General features: G+C 45.2%; 1 pseudogene across 1 annotated transcript in view; it reads left to right on the top strand.

Moving 5' to 3' along the window:
* LOC124041934 overlaps positions 1 to 20,688 on the top strand; it is a 46,025-nt pseudogene extending 25,337 nt beyond the window's left edge. The window contains exons 10-25 of the transcript XR_006840009.1: positions 11,768 to 11,860; positions 12,103 to 12,162; positions 12,329 to 12,358; positions 12,452 to 12,542; positions 14,233 to 14,274; positions 14,390 to 14,473; positions 14,722 to 14,820; positions 15,279 to 15,414; positions 15,767 to 15,822; positions 15,911 to 16,002; positions 16,122 to 16,261; positions 17,019 to 17,204; positions 17,589 to 17,664; positions 18,004 to 18,100; positions 18,770 to 18,824; positions 19,364 to 20,688. The product of XR_006840009.1 is annotated as a signal transducer and activator of transcription 1-alpha/beta-like (transcript). The remainder of the gene's footprint in view (positions 1 to 11,767; positions 11,861 to 12,102; positions 12,163 to 12,328; positions 12,359 to 12,451; positions 12,543 to 14,232; positions 14,275 to 14,389; positions 14,474 to 14,721; positions 14,821 to 15,278; positions 15,415 to 15,766; positions 15,823 to 15,910; positions 16,003 to 16,121; positions 16,262 to 17,018; positions 17,205 to 17,588; positions 17,665 to 18,003; positions 18,101 to 18,769; positions 18,825 to 19,363) is intronic.
* Positions 20,689 to 23,125: the final 2,437 nt, after the last annotated feature.

The raw sequence follows: 23,125 nt of genomic DNA, 5'->3' as shown, positions 1-23,125 counted from the left end.
CTTTGGACGGTCCTCCAGAGCCACCGGCACTTGCCAATATCCCTTCGTCAAATCCAGGGTGGTGATGAACTTGGCCTTTCCTAAGTGCTCCAGGAGTTCATCCACGTGGGGCATGGGATACGCGTCAAATGTAGAGATGACGTTTTCACCCCTAAAGTTCTTGCAGAGCCTCATATTACCGTCACGTTTGTGGACCAGAACTATGGACCACTCACTCGTAGATGGCTCGTTCACCCTCATCCTCAGCATCTCCCTTAACTCGTTCTTTGCGATGACTTGGCAGGCCTCAGGAATCCTGTAAGGACGGGTATGCACCTTCTTGCCGGGTTGAGTGTGGATATGATGAAACAGGACATCTAAGGGCGAGAATACCCTGCCAAATTGCATAATCACTTTGTCTAGTTGTCTCGACTGCTCCGGCAGGAGAGTTCGACCACTGCGCACCTGTAGCAGGGCCTCCTCTTGTTCCTTGTCCTCCACAGCCATCAAAGCCACTCCCTCCTCTCTTCCATGGTACTTCTTCAGCAGGTTGATATGATAGAGTTGGACCTTCTTCCTGTCTGGTTGCTTGATGAGGTAATTGACTGGTGAGACCCTTTCCATTTCCTCGTAGGGCCAGACTGTGGACAGGCGGTCCCTCATCAGGATAACATGGCTAAGTCAAGGATCCCTCCACATACCTGCCGTAGAGCAATTCCAAGGGGATAACCCAGTGGACGCCTGGGGTACTTCTCACAGGATAAACATTAAGTGGGGCAGGCATGCCCCAGTTTTTCCCATCTCCGGACACCACTCTTCTCAACATGCTTTTAACCTCTCTGGGATATGTGGGACGGTAGAAGTCCCAACTGGCCAACATCCAGTGAAAATGCAGAGCGCCAAATTCAAATAAATTACTTTAAAAATTCAACTTTCATGAAGTCACACATTCAATATACCAAATTAAAGCTACACTTGTTGTGAATCCAGCCAACGTGTCAGATTTTTAAAAATGCTTTACAGCGAAAGCAAACAATGCTATTATCTGAGGATAGCACCCAAGCAAACAAACACAGACCATCATATTTCAACCCTCCAGGCGTAACACAAAATGCAGAAATAAAGATATAATTCATGCCTTACCTTTGACGAGCTTCTTCTGTTGGAACTCCAATATGTCCCATAAACATCACAAATGGTCCTTTTGTTAGATTAATTCCGTCGATATATATCCAAAATGTCCATTTATTTGGCGCGTTTGATCCAGAAAAACAAAATGACTACAAAAGTTACCTGTAAGCTTTGTCCAAACATTTCAAACTACTTTTGTAATACAACTTTAGGTATTTTTTAACATAAATAATCGATAAAATTGAAGACGGGATGATCAGCGTTCAATACAGGAGGAAAACAATGTGTAGCATGCTTTCAGATCATGCGCCTCTAACAAAGAGTACACTTGCCTCATTCTGAACATGGCTACTTCTTCATTTATCAAAGGAAAAACCTCAAACAACTTCTAAAGATTGTTGACATCCAGTGGAAGCGATAGGAACTGTAAGAAGGTCCCTTAGAAATCTGGATTCCCAATTAAAACCCATTGAAAAGAGAGTGACCTCAAAAAAAAAATCTGAATCTTTGTCCTCGGGGTTTTGCCTGCTAAATAAGTTCTGTTATAGTCACAGACATGATTCAAAACGTTTTAGAAACATCAGAGTGTTTTCTATCCAAATCTACTAATAATATGCATAGCTTAGCTTCTGGGCATGAGTAGCAGGCAGTTTCATTTGGGCACGCTTTTCATCCAAAATTCCAAATGCTGCCCCCTATCCTAGAGAATCCAAGATGGCGTAGCAGTAAGTCGTCCTGTCGTATCGTCTCTCTGTAAATATCTGTAAATAACGTCTCTTTTTCGTTTTAGATATTTTTCTTCACATATCTTTAAAAACATTTTGCTAAACCTAAGCTTCCAAATACTCTCCTGCAATCCGCCTCACCCAATGTAGCTACTTTTCCTAAAGTATTTATATTTACTTCAGAACCGAAACCCCTCAACTGAAGTTAGCCAGCTAACCACCAGCTATGCTAGCGGTCTTCAGCTAACCGGTCATCAGCTAACCTTTAGCTCGGAAAGCTCTCGCCAGTTCGAACAACGCGACGCTAACCAGAGCATAACAGACCTATTTATTTTTTATCCCCGGATTCCCTCCGCAAACTGAACATTTTTTCAGCTGGATCTTCACAACTAGCTATCGAGCTAAACCGCAACCCTGGTTGTTTACTCCTGGCTAGCGTTTCCACCCACGTAGCTTGAAGCTAGCCCGGCCAGAGCTCCTGTGTTCCTAGCATACTCCTGGGCTTCTATACCCGGATCCACGACCGGTCTACCGATGTCACTGCATGAAGAGGAATAAACAGACTCACCCCATCGTGACGTTCTCCAAAGGCTAACTCTCTAGCCCTTGCTATCTCCTTGCTTGCTAATTCGGCATGCTAACTGCTAGCTTGTTTAGCCTAGGTCCGCTAACTACTACCTTGTTTACCCCGGCCTGCTTGTTAGCACAGGCCTGCTAACCGTCTGCATCGCAGTGGCCCATATGTACTTTCTATCTCTTCCCGATTTTTAAAATTTGTTTATACCTTCCGGAAACCCGCCTCACCCAATGTGATACGGAATCGCTATTATTTTTAATTTTTAGAACACACTCAAGAACCTCCAGAAGCGAATCAGCTAACTAGCTACAAGCTACTTAGTCACTGTTAGTTTTTATTTTTATTTTTTATTTTTAACCTGGATAACACCCGCCAGTCCAGCCCCCCTGCCTCATCCACCGCTGCCCCTGGACTCTGATCACTTGGCTACATAGCTGATGCACGCTGGACTGTCCATTAATCACAGTACTCCATTCTGCTTGTTTGATTTATCTGTCGGCCCCATTGCCTAGTCAATGCCATTTTACCTGCTGTTGTTATGCTAGCTGATTAGCTGTTGTCTCACCCACTGTTTTAGCTAGCTTTCCCAATTCAACACCTGTGATTACTGTATGCCTCGCTGTATGTCTCTCTCAAATGTCAATATGCCTTGTATACTGTTGCTCAGGTTAGTTATCATTGTTTTAGTTCACAGTGGAGCCCCTAGTCCCACTCCTCATACCCCTGATACCTCCTTTGTCCCACCTCCCATGCGGTGACCTCACCCATTACAACCAGCATGTCCAGAGATAAAACCTCTCTCATCATCACCCAGTGCCTGGGCTTACCTCCGCCGTACCCGCACCCCACCATACCCCTGTCTGCGCATTATGCCCTGAATATATTCTACCATGCCCAGAAACCTGCTCCTCTTATTCTCTGCCCCCGATGCTCTAGGCGACCAGTTTTGATACCCTTTAGCCGCACTCTCATACTACTCCTTCTCTGTTCTGCGGGTGATGTGGAGGTAAACCCAGGCCCTGCATGTCCCCAGGCACCCTCATTTGTTGACTTCTGTGATCAAAAAAAGCCTTGGTTTCATGCATGTCAACATCAGAAGCCTCCTCCCTAAGTTTGTTTTACTCACTGCTTTAGCACACTCTGCTAACCCTGATGTCCTTGCCGTGTCTGAATCCTGGCTCAGGAAGACCACCAAAAATTCTGAGATTTCCATACCCAACTATAACATCTTCCGTCAAGATAGAACTGCAAAAGGGGGAGGAGTTGCAGTCTACTGCAGAGATAGCCTGCAAAGTAATGTCATACTTTCCAGGTCCATACCCAAACAGTTCGAACTACTAATTCTGAAAATTACTCTCTCCAGAAATAAGTCTCTCACTGTTGCCGCCTGCTACCGACCCCCCTCAGCTCCCAGCTGTGCCCTGGACACCATTTGTGAATTGATTGCCCCCCCATCTAGCTTCAGAGTTTGTTCTGTTAGGTGACCTATACTGGGATGTGCTTAACACCCCGGCAGTCCTACAATCTAAGCTAGATGCCCTCAATCTCACTCAAATCATCAAGGAACCCACCAGGTACAACCCTAACTCTGTAAGCAAGGGCACCCTCATAGACGTCATCCTGACCAACTGGCCCTCCAAATACACCTCTGCTGTCTTCAACCAGGATCTCAGCGACCACTGCCTCATTGCCTGTATCCGCTGCGGTGCCGCAGTCAAACGACCACCCCTCATCACTGTCAAACGTTCCCTAAAACACTTCTGTGACCAGGCCTTTCTAATCGACCTGGCCCGGGTATCCTGGAAGGACATTGACCTCATCCCGTCAGTTGAGGATGCCTGGTCATTCTTTAAGAGTAACTTCCTCACCATTTTAGATAAGCATGCTCCGTTCAAAAAATGCAGAACTAAGAACAGATACAGCCCTTGGTTCACTCCAGACCTGACTGCCCTCGACCAGCACAAAACCATCCTGTGGCGGACTGCAATAGCATCGAACAGTCCCCGCGATATGCAACTGTTCAGGGAAGTCAGGAACCAATACACGCAGTCAGTCAGGAAAGCTAAGGCCAGCTTCTTCAGGCAGAAGTTTGCATCCTGTAGCTCCAACTCCAAAAAGTTCTGGGACACTGTGAAGTCCATGGAGAACAAGAGCACCTCCTCCCAGCTGACCACTGCACTGAGGCTAGGGAACACGGTCACCACCGACAAATCCATGATTATCGAAAACTTCAACAAGCATTTCTCAACGGCTGGCCATGACTTCCGCCTGGCCACTCCTACCTTGGCCAACAGCTCCGGCCTCCCCGCAGCTCCTCGCCCAAGCCTCTCCAGGTTCTCCTTTACCCAAATCCAGATAACAGATGTTCTGAAAGAGCTGCAAAACCTGGACCCGTATAAATCAGCTGGGCTTGACAATCTGGACCCTCTATTTCTGAAACTATCTGCCGCCATTGTCGCAACCCCTATTACCAGCCTGTTCAAACTCTCTTTCATATCGTCCGAGATCCCCAAGGATTGGAAAGCTGCTGCAGTCATCCCCCTCTTCAAAGGGGGAGACACCCTGGACCCAAACTGTTACAGACCTATATCCATTCTGCCCTGCCTATCTAAGGTCTTCGAAAGCCAAGTCAACAAACAGGTCACTGACCATCTCGAATCCCACCGTACCTTCTCCGTTATGCAATCTGGTTTCCGAGCCGGTCACGGGTGCACCTCAGCCACACTCAGGGTACTAAACGACATCATAACCGCCATCGATAAAAGACAGTACTGTGCAGCCGTCTTCATCGACCTTGCCAAGGCTTTCGACTCTGTCAATCACCAGATTCTTATCGGCAGACTCAGTAGCCTCGGTTTTTCGGATGACTGCCTTGCCTGGTTCACCAATTACTTTGCAGACAGAGTTCAGTGTGTCAAATGGGAGGGCCTGCTGTCCGGTCCTCTGGCAGTCTCTATGGGGGTGCCACAGGGTTCAATTCTCGGGCCAACTCTTTTCTTTGTATATATCAATGATGTTGGTCTTGCTGCGGGCGATTCCCTGATCCACCTCTACGCAGACGACACCATTCTATATACTTTCGGCCCGTCATTGGACACTGTGCTATCTAACCTCCAAAGGAGCTTCAATGCCATACAACACTCCTTCCGTGGCCTCAAACTGCTCTTAAACGCTAGTAAAACCAAATGCATGCTTTTCAACCAATCGCTGCCTGCACCCGCATGCCCGACTTGCATCACCACACTGGATGGTTCCGACCTTGAATATGTGGACACCTAGTACCTAGGTGTCTGGCTAGACTGCAAACTCTCCTTCCAGACCCATATCAAACATCTCCAATCGAAAATCAAATCAAGAGTCGGCTTTCTATTCCGCAACAAAGCCTCCTCCACTCACGCTGCCAAGCTTACCCTAGTAAAACTGACTATCCTACCGATCCTCGACTTCGGCGATGTCATCTACAAAATCGCTTCCAACACTCTACTCAGCAAACTGGATGCAGTTTATCACAGTGCCATCCGTTTTGTCACTAAAGCACCTTATACAACCCACCACTGCGACTTGTATGCTCTAGTCGGCTGGCCCTCGCTACATATTCGTCGCCAGACCCACTGGCTCCAGGTCATCTACAAGGCCGTGCTAGGTAAAGCTCCGCCTTATCTCAGTTCACTGGTCACGATGGCAACACCCATCCGTAGCACGCGCTCCAGCAGGTGTATCTCACTGATCATCCCTAAAGCCAACACCTCATTCGACCGCCTTTCGTTCCAGTACTCTGCTGCCTGTGACTGGAACGAATTGCAAAAATCGCTGAAGTTGAAGACTTTTATCTCCCTCACCAACTTCAAACATCAGCTATCTGAGCAGCTAACCGATCGCTGCAGCTGTACATAATCTATTGGTAAATAGCCCACCCATTTTCACCTACCACATCTCCACAGTTTTTATTTATTTACTTTTCTGCTCTTTTGCACACCAATATCTCTACCTGTACATGATCATCTGATCATTTATCACTCTGCAATATTGTAATTATTCCCTTACCTCCTCAGGCCTTTTGCACACATTGTATATAGACTCCCCTTTTTTTCTACTGTGTTATTGACTTGTTAATTGTTTACTCCATGTGTAACTCTGTGTTGTCTGTTCACACTGCTATGCTTTATCTTGGCCAGGTCGCAGTTGCAAATGAGAACTTGTTCTCAACTAGCCTACCTGGTTAAATAAAGGTGAAATAAAAAAATAAAAATAAAAGAAGGTCCCACAAGGTCCATAGCTATGCGTTCGAAGGGAGTCTCTATAATGGGGAGAGGAATCAAAGGATTACACAGGTGTGGTTGTGGGGCCGTACGCTGACATTGATCACACGTCCTACAATACCTGGCTACATCTCAGGTGACATGGTTCCAATGGAACCTCTGCATGATTCTGTCGATCGTTTTGTCCCGTGCCAGGTGTCCTCCTAGGACGTGGGAATGGGCTAATTGTAGGACAGTATCCCTGTATGGTCTAGGCATCATTAGTAATTCCTGTTTTTCACCCCTTCGTTGCACAACCCAATACAAGAGGCCCCGCCTGATTGCACAGTAGGGAAGAGAGGGCTCACCTGAACCGTCGACATTCCTCCCGTCCACATGGCATCCCGTAGGTCTGGGGCTCTATGCTGAGAGGTACCGAACTGTCCCTTTAATTCTTGGGGCAGGTCGACCTCGACAGAGGGGTGTGGAGGTTGTTCGCCATCCCCGTCTGGGGTGCCCGAGGAGAATCCCTTCCATGTTCCCTCCTCTGATGGGGCTTCAAATATAGCCCTTAGCCTCTGGTGGCTCCTTCCTTCCTCCGTAGTGTATAACCCTTCGCAGGTGTCTTCAACGGAGGTTGCTTCAGAGGCTGAGGCTTTGTTTCCTTGTAGGGCTACTACCTCGGGCTCGGACTTGGTCTTTTTTTCCCTCTGCTTTCCAGCCCCCCTACGGTGGCCCGGCTCTTGGCGTGTGATAGTGGGACCTGATCCCCTTTGTCCAGTGCGTAACGTCATCTGCCGAAGCTCCTTATATAGAGGACAGTCTCTCCCGATCAATAATGGCACAATCAGCTGGGGTACTTTCCCCGCCCTGACTGTACACCTTCCTTTCGGGTTGAGAATGGACAGACTCACAGTGGGGTAATAGTGGGTGCCTCCATGGACACAGGACACGGCTACTTCGTCTGGTAGCAGTGTTGCGGAGGTCACCATCTGCTCCCCCACTGACGTAACCATACTTCCCGAGTCGAGAATGGCTACCACATCTTGTCCTTCTATTCGAACCGGAATCTCTGGGGCCATTTCTGCTAACCAACAGAGGTGATCCTGCCCTCTCGGACCGGGATGCGTGGGGACGGGCAGCAATGACCCTGGGTAATTTCCTCAAAATCTTGTCCACTATGAGCGTCTCTACGACATGTCCTACTCCCTTCCCGGGCTCCAGCCACTGTTTCGTTGGACGGCCATATAGGTCCATTGATGGAACTTTACGGCTCTATCTCGGGCGGTCAGCTGGTACCGGGACAGAATCAAATTTTTTAGTCGCCCATAGACAGCAGCTTCACGGGGGTCCAGGTCATAGTAGACTTCCTGGACTATCCCAGTCAAAAGGGGAGTTAACGCACTTACTCATTCTGTGGGGGGGCACTCTTCCAAGGTGGCCATCCTTCGAACGTCATGATGAAAGCCTCAATATCATCCTCCTTTGAGAGGCGAGGTAAGATGGTGTGAGCAGCCGCTCTTGGCTTTACTCTCGGTTCTTCTCGCCGGCTCAGCTGTTGTTGCATGAGTTCTATGGTTGCCTGCTGGGCTGTGATCAACTGTTGTAGTAGAGTGTTATCCATCCTTCTTGAATGGTTACCCTGTGTCTACAGGTAGATTTGAGTTTTTCTCACTTATCCTTGTGTCACTCGTCCTCCTAGTGCCCGCAATCTCCACCAATGAGCGGACCAAGTACTTGGAGGTTGCTGTAAAGCGGAATAAACAAAGTGGAATAAATGAGTCAGGAGCAGGTTTTATTAATTGTACAAAGTTCTCTATTGAGGTCATTTTTACATTTACATTTACATTTATATTTAAGTCATTTAGCAGACGCTCTTATCCAGAGCTACTTACAAATTGGTGCATTCACCTTATGACATCCAGTGGAACAGTCACTTTACAATAGTGCATCTAAATCTTAAAGGGGGGGGGGGTGAGAGGGAATACTTATCCTATCCTAGGTATTCCTTAAAGAGGTGGGGTTTCAGGTGTCTCCGGAAAGTGGTGATTGACTCCGCTGTCCTGGCGTCGTGAGGGAGTTTGTTCCACCATTGGGGGGGCCAGAGCAGCGAACAGTTTTGACTGGGCTGAGCGGGAGCTGTACTTCCTCAGTGGTAGGGAGGCGAGCAGGCCAGAGGTGGATGAACGCAGTGCCCTTGTTTGGGTGTAGGGCCTGATCAGAGCCTGGAGGTACTGAGGTGCCGTTCCCCTCACAGCTCCGTAGGCAAGCACCATGGTCTTGTAGCGGATGCGAGCTTCAACTGGAAGCCAGTGGAGAGAACGGAGGAGCGGGGTGACGTGAGAGAACTTGGGAAGGTTGAACACCAGACGGGCTGCGGCGTTCTGGATGAGTTGTAGGGGTTTAATGGCACAGGCAGGGAGCCCAGCCAACAGCGAGTTGCAGTAATCCAGACGGGAGATGACAAGTGCCTGGATTAGGACCTGCGCCGCTTCCTGTGTGAGGCAGGGTCGTACTCTGCGGATGTTGTAGAGCATGAACCTACAGGAACGGGCCACCGCCTTGATGTTGGTTGAGAATGACAGGGTGTTGTCCAGGATCACACCAAGGTTCTTAGCGCTCTGGGAGGAGGACACAATGGAGTTGTCAACCGTGATGGCGAGATCATGGAACGGGCAGTCCTTCCCCGGGAGGAAGAGCAGCTCCGTCTTGCCGAGGTTCAGCTTGAGGTGGTGATCCGTCATCCACACTGATATGTCTGCCAGACATGCAGAGATGCGATTCGCCACCTGGTCATCAGAAGGGGGAAAGGAGAAGATTAGTTGTGTGTCGTCTGCATAGCAATGATAGGAGAGACCATGTGAGGTTATGACAGAACCAAGTGACTTGGTGTATAGCGAGAATAGGAGAGGGCCTAGAACAGAGCCCTGGGGGACACCAGTGGTGAGAGCGCGTGGTGAGGAGACAGATTCTCGCCACGCCACCTGGTAGGAGCGACCTGTCAGGTAGGACGCAATCCAAGCGTGGGCCGCGCCGGAGATGCCCAACTCGGAGAGGGTGGAGAGGAGGATCTGATGGTTCACAGTATCGAAGGCAGCCGATAGATCTAGAAGGATGAGAGCAGAGGAGAGAGAGTTAGCTTTAGCAGTGCGGAGCGCCTCCGTGATACAGAGGAGAGCAGTCTCAGTTGAATGACTAGTCTTGAAACCTGACTGATTTGGATCAAGAAGGTCATTCAGAGAGAGATAGCGGGAGAGCTGGCCAAGGACGGCACGTTCAAGAGTTTTGGAGAGAAAAGAAAGAAGGGATACTGGTCTGTAATTGTTGACATCGGAGGGATCGAGTGTAGGTTTTTTCAGAAGGGGTGCAACTGTTGCTCTCTTGAAGACGGAAGGGACGTAGCCAGCGGTCAGGGATGAGTTGATGAGTGAGGTGAGGTAAGGGAGAAGGTCTCCGGAAATGGTCTGGAGAAGAGGGGAGGGGATAGGGTCAAGCGGGCAGGTTGTTGGGCGGCCGGCCGTCACAAGACGCAAGATTTCATCTGGAGAGAGAGGGGAGAAAGAGGTCAGAGCACAGGGTAGGGCAGTGTGAGCAGAACCAGCGGTGTCGTTTGACTTAGCAAACGAGGATCGGATGTCGTCGACCTTCTTTTCAAAATGGTTGACGAAGTCGTCTGCAGAGAGGGAGGAGGGGGGGGAGGATTCAGGAGGGAGGAGAAGGTGGCAAAGAGCTTCCTAGGGTTAGAGGCAGATGCTTGGAATTTAGCGTGGTAGAAAGTGGCTTTAGCAGCAGAGACAGAGGAGGAAAATGTAGAGAGGAGGGAGTGAAAGTATGCCAGGTCCGCAGGGAGGCGAGTTTTCCTCCATTTCCGCTCGGCTGCCCGGAGCCCTGTTCTGTGAGCTCGCAATGAGTCATCGAGCCACGGAGCGGGAGGGGAGGACCGAGCCGGCCTGGAGGATAGGGGACATAGAGAGTCAAAGGATGCAGAGAGGGAGGAGAGGAGGGTTGAGGAGGCAGAATCAGGAGATAGGTTGGAGAAGGTTTGAGCGGAGGGAAGAGATGATAGGATGGAAGAGGAGAGAGTAGCGGGGGAGAGAGAGCGAAGGTTGGGACGGCGCGATACCATCCGAGTAGGGGCAGTGTGGGAGGTGTTGGATGAGAGCGAGAGGGAAAAGGATACAAGGTAGTGGTCGGAGACTTGGAGGGGAGTTGCAATGAGGTTAGTGGAAGAACAGCATCTAGTAAAGATGAGGTCGAGCGTATTGCCTGCCTTGTGAGTAGGGGGGGAGGTGAGAGGGTGAGGTCAAAAGAGGAGAGGAGTGGAAAGAAGGAGGCAGAGAGGAATGAGTCAAAGGTAGACGTGGGGAGGTTAAAGTCGCCCAGAACTGTGAGAGGTGAGCCGTCCTCAGGAAAGGAGCTTATCAAGGCATCAATCTCATTGATGAACTCTCCGAGGGAACCTGGAGGGCGATAAATGATAAGGATGTTAAGCTTGAAAGGGCTGGTAACTGGGGCTGGTAACTGGTAACTTCTCAAACACTCCAACACAATCAATGATGATATCCCAAGGAAACACACATCTTCTTCTTCACAAGAATAAGAAACACAAGGTGAGTATCTTTAAATTCTAACATAAATCACGGGTGTGTCACAGCCTTCACGATCCTTCCGTGGAGAGCTCCCTTCAGGTGGTGACCATTCTTCACCTTTTCAAAAGGTACGTCCTCTCCTCTGTAGAATCAAACACTCTTTTCTTTCCCCCCTCTCTGCGGGTTCCCTCCTCTTTCCCCTACAATAGAGAGAATAGCTCATTAGTACCATCAGCTGTGCTTAATTGCCTCTGACCACCTTGACTCACATGCCGGGCTGGGCTACTGTCCGTGGGAGCAGCCTGCCCTCTGGTGGTCCTTCCACATTATACTTTTGGTCAAATATTATATCCCTTTGGGCTTCTTGCTGTCAATTAGCAGTGTACAAATGATTTGTAATTATGTTACGGGACCCCCCCGACTGTCCACTCAAGAAATCAATTGAGCTGAAGTTGATGATCCCTGCTCTAGGCTTTAGTGGAGTGTCATTACCGGATGTTTGATGTTTTTGTGGCGTCTGTCTTTTAGTTCTATCGTGGTGGAGAGACAGCCCTGTATGCCCACTCACCCTCAAAGACCCATGGTGTTGAAGACTGGGGTGCAGTTCACTGTCAAAATCAGGTGATTGCGCCAGTGCTACACACTCCAAACACAATGTGCAATACTCTGTTGACTAGTAGCTAGAAGAAGCCTGCAAACCCAGAGTAGGGTTGTTTAGCAATCCATGCTGTAACTCCTCAATTAAGACCCACACCTTTAACACTACACACTTCCATCCACTTTAGTTCCTGGTTGTCATTTGGCTTGCATTGTGATTTACTTCATTGGTATCATAATGCTCTTGCACCCGATAATATCCCCAGACTCCTGGTGAAGCTCCAGGAGTTCAACTACCAGCTCAAAGTCAAAGCTGTGTTTGACAAGTAAGTGAATGTGAAGTACGTACCATAGCCATATACATACACACATGTGTACACATATGTCTTTGGGAACTGCTTGATGTTATAGTTAATCAATTGTGTTACATTGTTATATTTTATCAATGGCAAGAGTCAAAGTTTCAGTCACTGATGTATTGTATTTCTTTAGGAACGTCACTGAGAAGAGCACAGTGAGAGGGTAGGAAATGTTTTGGTCTCTGTTATCCTACTTAAACCTGAAGAAGCCTAGTTAGTAGTCATTACATTTCCTCTGATTTTACGTCATTTCCAGGGTCCGGAAATTCAACATCTTGGGAACCAACACTAAGGTTATGAACATGGAGGAGTCCAATGGAAGCTTGGCAGCAGAATTCAGACACCTGGTATGAACTAGCACATTCAGATGTTATACTGTATATTGTACATATGATATACTGTACTGTACATCAGGGTTCCCCAATAGGCACCCCCCCATATTTTTCATTATTTTCAATTAACTCTGCAACTTTCCCAGTTATTTACTTTTTTCACAACTGCCACCAGTTTGTCGCCAAAACATTTACAACAATGACATATTGACTTACATGGGCATCATGCACCACAAATTATGCCCCCTGTCTGTAAGTTAGATAATTTTTCAAACCCCTTAAACAGCTTTTTCCTGAGTCATAATCAATATGCTTAATTCTATGTAAAAAGTTTTCTGCATATCTAAGCATAACTCTTGAGCTGTCTGTATCCTCCTGACTGATGGTTATTATTTTTAATAAACAATATGCTTCTATTCATCTAGTTATGGCTTGCTTTTCTAAAGTCGACCAACCTTGCCAGCAGGCATGCCAGCTAAGATAGTTAGACAAGCTAGTTACTCGAACTTGATTGATTGCCTGAAATGGCTTCTTGGTAGCTAGCAATGTGGTTTGGAGATTGGGAACCTATCTGGGCTAGCGAAAGCCAGCTTCCTAAAATTGCTAAATGGCTAAAACCATTCCAGAGAGCCACCCGACAAAAAAAATCATATATATTTTTTAAACATGACAAATAAATGTCATCTTAGAAAATAAAACCTTGAAAGTTACCAAATTCTGGTAATTTACTGGTAAACTTCAAAAGTTTCCAGCTGGGGTTGGAACTGGTTCAGGGTACAAAACCCATAAACCGAATAAGTTCCAAATTTTCTGAGGAACGGAAAAAGAACCTGGAACGAAAGTGATCTCTAGTGTTCTGGAACAGAATCGTTATTTTCAAGTCTTGAGAATCATTTAAAAATGTTATTTTTAAGTTAGAAAAATATTCCTAATGTCTATTATACTGTATAGTTCTGTAATTCAGTTAAGTTATAATGCTAGTAATAGCCTATAAACACATTCCAATTCACATCATGTCATGATGTTCAGCGCTTCAAGCCAAGCTTCCTCCATGTCCACCCCTCTCTTGCTCTCGACCCACCCATGAAATTTCAGTCGTCTCCATGTCCACCCCTCTCTTGCTCTCGACCCACCCATGATATTTCAGTCGTCTCCATGTCCACCCCTCTCTTGCTCTCGACCCACCCATGAAATTTCAGTCGTATCTCATGCCTGCACTTATCTGACCAATTAAACATGTAAACAAATATTTGACCCATTCCACAACAAGCTGCTCTATTGGCGATAATTAAATTAATGAACTAAATGTAAAAACAATGTTGACTTCACAGGAAGAATAAAGGAACAAAAAGGAACTATATGAACCTTTACTTTGTTTTGGTTCTAATAGTTTCAGAACAAAAATAAATATGGATTCTGCTTCTAAATGGCCATTGGAAAATAATTTAGGTTCCAACCCATGGTTTTCTGTAATATACTGTCCCTTTGTAACCCTAGTAATGACCCTAGCCTTCATAAGAGCATTACGAAAGTGGTTTGATGTTAGCATTCTTGCCTTAGGTCAGGCGACCAGGGTTCAAGTCTCCTGCCGATTGCTGTAACAGTATATCATGTGTGCTGTTCAGAACCATGTTTTTAAGTTTTGTTGATATTATTCTTCTTCTTTTGGTTACTTTTAATCATTTACAACTATTTTCTTCCCCAGCAACTAAAGGAACAGAAAGTTACAGGCAACAGATCAAATGAGGTAAACAAAGCATCTCAAGTGTGAGGGTGATTGTGATGTATAAAACTATTACTATGCAATGTCATAGTTATACATATATATTTTTTAAATGATGTACGTCTGTGTGTCAACTCAGGGTCCTCTCATAGTGACGGAGGAGCTCCACTCTATTAGCTTTGAGACTCAACTCTGTCAGCCAGGACTCCAGGTCGAACTAGAGGTCAGAACAACAGTAACCAATCTGTAGAGCTTTTAAAAAGACATGGTATACACTATTGTCATGGCTGAAATATTTGTTAGTAATACACACCAAGGAGCCTGACTCTCTGTACTGATGTTCGTGTGTGTGTGTGTGTGTGTGTGTGTGTGTGTGTGTGTGTGTGTGTGTGTGTGTGTGTGTGTGTGTGTGTGTGTGTGTGTGTGTGTGTGTGTGTGTGTGTGTGTGTGTGTGTGTGTGCGTGTGTCCAGACAATGTCCCTGCCCATTGTGGTCATCTCCAACATTAGCCAGCTGCCCAGTGCCTGGGCCTCTGTCATGTGGTACAACATGCTGACCTGTGAGTCCAAGGTACAACCCCTCTCACTTACCCTTCTCATTCAAGACTAAATCCTCATAGCTACAGTATCTCATAGCTACAGTATCTCATAGCTACAGTATCTCATAGCTACAGTATCTATCTATCTATCTATCTATCTATCTATCTATCTATCTATCTATCTATCTATCTATCTATCTATCTATCTATCTATCTATCTATCTATCTATCTATCTATCTATCTATCTATCTATATATCTATCTATCTATCTTCTATCTACTTACTCTGAGAACTACAGTAACTTTTGTTCTCTTAACTGCCTCCTTACTTATGTCATGTGATCCAGACTGGACAGGTTTAATCTAGGGGGTCGAACTCCTGGTCCTGAAGAGCCAGGTGGTGTGCAGACTTTTGTTCCACCCCAGCACTAACACCCCTCTTCCAAACTATCAGCTTATCATCTCCATCCCTCTCTCTCTTCCTCCTCAGAATCTGTCGTTCTTCCTGAGCCCTCCTCAGGCCACCTGGAGCCAGTTGTCAAACGTGCTGAGCTGGCAGTTCTCCTCCATAACCAAGCGAGGCCTCAACGATGAGCAGCTGAGCATGCTGGGAGACAAGCTCCTGGGTGAGTCTTATTGTGACTTGGCGTGGTTTTGTGAAACGACACAGCCACAGCAAACCCATCTGTGATATTAAGGTGCGCTAGTTGGCTATAAATGGTGGCCATACATCCAGTGTGTGAGGTGGCTATTAGTTTTTCTCAACACAGATATCTGGCAAGAGAGTCAAGGTGACCAACTAATTTGGCCAACTAATCCCAGATAAAGGCTAACAATGCAAATGTTGCTTAAAATCTATTCACCGTATCCAAAGGTGCATAAAAAGCTTATGACCTCTGTCATGTGTTGCTCATAACGGTGTCAGCTAAGGTTGTTCCATTAAAGTGAACCAATAATAATACCAAACTCCTGTGACAGGTGGAGAAGCAGCCGGAAACCCTAATGGACTCATCCCCTGGACCAAGTTCTGCAAGGTGAGCATCTCTCTGGAAGTTCAGTGTTTTAGCCAACCCCTGTGTGTTTACTATGGGCTGTGTATTGAGTGTGTCTTTGCCTGAGCAGAATGTGAATGAGAAGAGCTTTCCCTTCTGGCTGTGGATCGAGGGAATACTGGACCTGATCAAGAGACACCTGCTGTGTCTGTGGAATGATGGGTAAAACATCTCTCCAACTCACATTACTTCAGTATACCTTTCTGAAGACTAAGTCTACATTACATTTTTGAAAAGTTACTTTATTGTGCTATAATCAACTACATATCTATGGTCTATAGGTGTATCATTGGCTTTGTTAGTAAGGAGAGAGAGAAAGCCCTGCTGAAGGACAAGGAGCCTGGAACTTTCCTGCTGCGCTTCAGTGAGAGCAGCCGAGAGGGAGCCATTACCTTCACCTGGGTGGAGGGCTCCAATAATGGTGTGTGTGTCTTATTGTGTGCATGTGTTTTTGTAGCTGTAGATGAAGGGGAGGAGATGGGTTAAAGAAGGATTTTTAAGCCTTGAGACAATTGGGACGTGGATTGTGTATGTGTGCCATTCAGAGGGTGAATGGGCAAGACAAAATATTTAAGTGCCTTTGAATGGGGTATAGTAGTAGGTGCCAGGTGCATCGGATTGAGTCAAGAACTGCAACACTGCTGGGATTTTCATGCTCAACAGTTTCCCGTGTGTATCAAGAATGGTCCACCACCCGAAGGATATCCAGCCAACTTGACACAACTGTGGGAAGCATTGGAGTCAACATGGGCCAGCATCCTTGTGGAACACTTTCGACACCTATTAGAGTCCATGCCCCGGCGAATTGAGGCTGTGTGGGGGGGGGGGGAAGGTGTTCCTAATATGTGGTATATTTACTCCGTGTACATACCTATGGACAGACAAAAATATATGTATTTTAATTGTTTTTACACATTATGAGTATGTGTCTGTACATCTGTATCAGGTATATGTGTTTCTGTTTGTATTATTTGACCAGGTAAACTGACTGAGAACACATTCTCATATCACATTGTGTGTGTGTGCATTTATGTACAGTTGAAGTCGGAAGTTTACATACACTTAGGTTGGAGTAGAAGTGTACCTGTGATGAAAATTAAAGGCCTCTCTCATCTTTTTAAGTGGGAGAACTTCCACAATTGGTGGCTGACTAAATACTTTTTTGCCCCACTGTATAGATGTCCATTTCCACGCGGTGGAGCCCTACACTAAGAAGGAGCTGGCCGCCATCTCTTTTCCTGACATCCTCCGCAACTACAAGGTGATGGCTGCCGAGAACATCCCTGAGAACCCTCTGCTCTACCTCTACCCCAACATCCCCAAAGAGAGCGCCTTCACACGCTACTACAGCCGCCCCACAGAAGGTAACTAACAAGCTGTTAGAAATGTATGTATGTTGAGGAAAGATTGAGTAGTTGAAAACGGTACAAATGGTGTTGAATTCAATTCCAGTCTAAGCTATTATACACAATATTCACTGCATAGCATACTTTTCATATTTTGTTGTGCCACACCCTTTTCCCCATTGAAATATTGACCACTGGTAATGCCTTGCTACAGGAGGTTGGTGAGGGGAGGAAGGCTCAAAATAATGTCTGGAATGGAGTGTGTGATGTGTTTGATACCATTCCATTTACTCCATTCCAGCCATTACTATGAATCCGTCCTCCCCAATTTAGGGGCCACCAGCCACCTGTGTTTGGTTCTAATGATAACCTCTAGACGTCTATAACCTTTGACCTTCTCAGCTGCTGAGCCAATGGAGTTGGGGAGTGCCTCTGGGGCTGACTACATTAAGACGGAGCTCATCTCTGTGTCTGAAGTGTAAGTGTGATTCTTGTTATGAAACACCTTTTACTGTTTTTATATCGTTTTCATTGATTTAAGATCCACACAACAGACAACACACACAGCCCAAAGTACAAGAAAAGGTCAAATGAAAAGTGTACGTCTCTTGTTATGTCAGTCACTGACAGTCACTCACCCATGTCAGCTAACATGTTTGGTAAATTAGTCTAGCTAAATATTTCACTGGTAGTAAGCACGGTTGAATTACTGACAGGGGGGGCCCCCATTGATTGATTGTCACTCTCATATTAAATACTGCAAACATTTATTTTCTCCTGGTTATGTAACTGTTTGTTGGTTTCTGTTTCTCCTCAGCCACCCCTCCACACTACAGGACGCCATGCTGCCCATGAGTCCCGAAGTGTATGGAGAGCTGACCAGGATTATTAACCCTGATGAGATTGAAAATGTGGTAGGTTACAGCCAGACAGCACCTGCCACACACACGGATTAGAGACACTGTGGTAGGTTTTAGCCAGACAGCACCAGCCGCACACAGAGTAGAGACACTGTTGTATGTTAGTCAGCCAGCAGTAGCCACACACAGTGGTCGTGTTCCCCTGCTCAGCCGTTCCATGCATCAACCAATGGTTGCGTGCAACATCATCAACTGTGCCGCCCGGCACCAGATTGCTATAACATATGTGGTTAGCTGATACGTAAAATAATTATCCGGGTGTAGTAAGATCTGGCCTGCATCAGCAACACCTGGGCAGAGGAACGTAACCCACAGTGTGGTAGGTTAGAGACAGACAGCGCCAGCCGCACACAGAGATGAGACAACACATATCTAATCATCATAAAACACAAAATGTGGAAAAGATGTGAACATTTGAGAAGACAAGACAGCCCTGGGGTAAAATTAGAATGTACGGTCCTGGCAAATCAGCTGTAGCGCTGTCATAACTGAAGCATTTATTTCCAAATCTTTCATGCGAGGGTCGGGATAATTCATGCATTTTTTATTTACTATGTGACTGTGCCACTGTGTAACACATATGCAATCACAAAAGTGCAGCATTCCGCTATTGAGATGCAGCCATTTTTTCCCCCTGATCCTATGTTGTCTCTCTCCCTTCAGATGTGCACTCCCTTCCCAAACTAATCTGCCCTCTTCAGGCGGTGCCCAGGAAAATGTGTGTAAGCTCCCGAGCCGAGTACCAAAGACACCACACAAAAAGGATGACGTTTGCAATAGATTTGAAAGCACAATATATATATATATATATGTAGTCCTACGTTATCGTTTTATATACACGCATGAGGTTTTGGGGCTTTGAGTCCAGCTGTTTGTAATAAGGAATGTTATTCTACGCTACTTGTGGGACAGTGTAATATTTTGTGTGTGCAGATGTAATATGAACAACAAAAAAGGGATGCAGAAAGCTGTTCTTCACTTTGTAAATAGATACGATTTTGTAGCAATTTATAATAAGGAAAATGGTTCAGATGTTCTGGGTCGTTCCACGAAATGAGTGCCCTTTGATATTTTAGTCAGAAATGTTGCACCAATATTGAATTTTAAAAGGGTGTTATATTAAATGAAGTGGCCTTTAATATAGACCACATTTAGACTTCAATAAATCAGATGTTTAATATGGATAAAGGCTTGCTAAAGTGCCAAAATTCATCAAATATATCTATATTGTTTTGTGTATTTTTCTGCCCAATTTAGTGATGTCCAATTGGTAGTCTTGTCCCATCGCTGCAACTCCTGTTCGAACTCGGGAGAGGCAAAGGTCAAGAGCCATGCGTCCGCCGAAACATGACCCTGCTTCTTGACACATTCTTGACACATTGCTCGATTAACCCAGAAGCCAGCTGCACCAATGTCTCGAAGGAAACACCGCACAACTGGCGACCACCACAGGAGTCGCTAGAGCGCGATGGGACAAGGACATCACGTCCCAACATTTCTCCAAGTTTCACCAAGCCCTAGTTATTTTGTTGCTTTGCTTTGACAAAGTCATTTCTGAAGATTATTTTTTATTTCATGTGAGTAGTGATTCATTTGCATCAGTCCCTCATTTTAAGGTCAACCCTGTTACGTAAACTGAGCTCTCGTTTTAATTTGGTGAAACTATTCCTTTTGAAATATTGCTTTCAAAAGAAACATTGAACATCTAATAGTCAAATCACAGAGTAAACGCAGGAGCGCTGGATCTACTCTTTTTTTTGTACATTTTCTGGTGTTTTGTGGTGGATAACTGTGTAGGTCGAGCGTAACATGCCAACCCTGTTAACCATAGATAGGCAAGAAGTGTTTTAACAATTACATTTTTGGGGTGAAGCTTGCATGCAATTGCCACTCCCTGTAGCACACAACAAGCTGTCATTTCCCCTGTCACAAGGGGATTTATGGCTGATTTAGGAAATCATCAACCCTGTTACGGTCAACCCTGATACTTTATTTGGCACTGATAGTTTTGAGATGGGAAAACATGTTTATGAAGTTGAACATGTGCTCTTTATGACAGAATGTGAAAATGTGGTTATATCAAATGTTTTCTTTGACCAAGTGTGACGGCCCCTCCCTGCTCTGGTTTATGGGTTTTGCTGTGCTTACTTTCTGCAGGAGATTGGTGGGTGGAGTAGGAGAGGTGGGCGGAGCTGGGAGGGTCGTCAGTGCTGATTGGGGCACACATGTGAAAGCTCAGCTGTGGCATAAAGCCACTGCCCTCCCCCCCCCATTCAGCAAGAGATTCCTCTCTCCGTGCATACCTTTGGTTGTGTTGTTGTGGCTTTGGCAGTTGACACCTAATTTACTGACCTTCGTGCCTCATCTGATTATTTTTGTGAGTGTTTATTTATGGTATAAATTAATTTTGTTATTCCTTTACTCAGTGTGTGGTTTCCCATTATTTGTTACAATCTTGAGCCAGGTTGTAACAGGTTATACAGAATTTGTGGAATGACCCTTATATGGAAAGTACTTCTAAACTGTACTCACGACTGCCTGGACTTCATTGTTTCAATTCATTAAAAATCTGAGCTCTCTCACATGCCTGAAAAGCTTTGCTTTGTTTAACTTGTTGATTCAAATATATTTATATATGTGTACATATTCCACTGCAAGGAGCAATCACACTCTTGCACACCTCTTAACAAAGGAACTTGATCATGTATGTCTTAAAATAGCAGAAAAGGACATCCATGTATTGTACAGCAATACACTCAGAACTGTCTTTAGTTGTAATGTCAGATTGGTCTGCGACTATTGGTGACATCTGACTTAAACCATCTGTCCATATGACCGCCAGGGATTCTAACTCCTCTGAGCTAAAGCCTAGGCAGCTAACACCAGTTATCAGGGCTCAGGCAAGGTTACCCTTCTTCGAACCACCTCCACTACAACAGACATGTTATAACAAGGACAAAAGCAATGTGAGATTTTGAGACCTGTTCCTCTATGTGTTAGGGTGGTGATTGGTTGGAGGGTTCAAGTCAGGTGTTTCCCTGACTTTTAGAGGAGTGGTGAATGAGGTTAAATGTCTGTGGCAACATGTTCCATTATCTTTCTCATTCTTTGGATATCATTTTAACATGTTCTATATCTCTATACACAATGTCACCATCTCAGTGTTGCTGCAGAACGGTAACAGTGCATTACACAAATGAAAAAGTAATGGTAGAGATAGAAATGGAATGTACAGAGAGGACAGGGTCATGTCGTGATGGTCAAAGCTGGGACCGAGAGACTGAAAAACAGCTTCTATCTCAAGCCCATCAGACTGTTAAACAGCCATCACTAACATTGAGTTGCTGCTGCCAACATACTGACTCAATCTCTAGCCACTTTAATAATTAAAAATAGGATGTAATAAATGTATCACTAGTCACTTTAAACCATGCCACTTTATATAATGTTTACATACCCTACATTACTCATCTCATACTCTGTACCATCTACTGCAACTTGCCTATGTCGTTTGGCCATCGCTCATCTATATATATATGTGTACATATTCTTATTCATTCCTTTACACTTCTGTGTTTAAGGTAGTTGTTGTGAAATTGTTAGATTACTTGTTAGATATTACTGCACGGTCGGAACTAGAAGCACAAGCATTTCGCTACGCTCGCATTCATTTGTGAGACATTGTTGTGAATGAAAATATTTTTGAATTTTGCGTTCTGCCTTTTCAGCGGAATGTTGTCAAGGGGTTCCGCTAGCGTTTTCCCGGCGCTAGAAAGGTTAACATCTGCTAACCATGTGTATGTGACCAATAAAATTCTGATTTGATTTCATGTTTTCCCCATAAAAACTACCACTGCTTTGAGTTCTAATTTGATCAGTATTGGTACTTTACACACCAGCTCCGTGGGAAAATTGGATCCTGGCCAAAGGCACAAGTTCATTCAAAAGGTGTGAGACATCTAGGATGAGTTTTTGACAATATTAATGTCAACTGCCATATGTTGATGTACATGTCCAACTGGTTTCCTCCTATTTTCAGACTACTGATGCCAGACTAGTGTTTTATCATGTGGCCACAGATACTTCCCTATTCTGTCAGTGGTTCCAGATCTACAACAGACAACTGTGTGCACGTAGCATACAGTATTGAGCAATAGAGAAGGAAAATTCCATTGTTATGAGAAAATCATAATACAAAAAAAGAACACTAGACCAGAAATATACATACTTTTTTTTTAAGTATCTTGTGCCGTCCCAAACAAAGTACAATAAAATGAAATTGAAATTAAAGCTAAAGGGAATATGCAGTAGGCTTGATAAAGGTCAAGATACGTTTGACTGGGACTAATGGAAGTGTAGGATGTTTGGTAACATTTGACATCCTAAACTTGTTTACATTTGACAAAGTAGGCTACAGGACCATATAGTGCTTCTACCCAAGTGGTGGCCCATCATGTCTTTAGGAGCTACAGTCTTTTTCATTTTTTCCAACCAGGCATTAACCACTAAGTATAGCTAGAATGTTATGGAGTGATATTAGTGCCAACATAAGCTGAATTTCCGATTCACCATAGACTCTAGTGTGCCTGGTTTGGCCAAAGAGTACTACACATTGTGGCCCTCCAGGAAAAATACCAAACTGCTAAACTATTATATTAAATTATATTAAGTATTGGAACTTGATAACATGACATATATTTACTTTATGCAGTACATAAATATACAATTTACATGTAGCAGCATATGTATAATAATATCACTTTACATTGCACACCAATGTCACAAAGATTCAATCAGATTCTGCACTTTGATATGGGACTCTCTCACCACACACACACACACACACACACACACACACACACACACACACACACACACACACACACACACACACACACACACACACACACACACACACACACACACACACACGCACTTGGTGAGGGAAAGGTTAGAGGACGAAAGAGGAAAGATACAGCCAAAACAAGCAACACCGTCACCAAAGCGCACCACAAATGG

Source organism: Oncorhynchus gorbuscha, linkage group LG01 (assembly GCF_021184085.1).
Source record: "Oncorhynchus gorbuscha isolate QuinsamMale2020 ecotype Even-year linkage group LG01, OgorEven_v1.0, whole genome shotgun sequence".
NCBI classification, from domain to species: domain Eukaryota; kingdom Metazoa; phylum Chordata; class Actinopteri; order Salmoniformes; family Salmonidae; genus Oncorhynchus; species Oncorhynchus gorbuscha.
The sequence above is the reverse complement of the archived record's forward strand: the minus strand, read 5'-3'. Positions and strand labels throughout refer to the sequence as shown.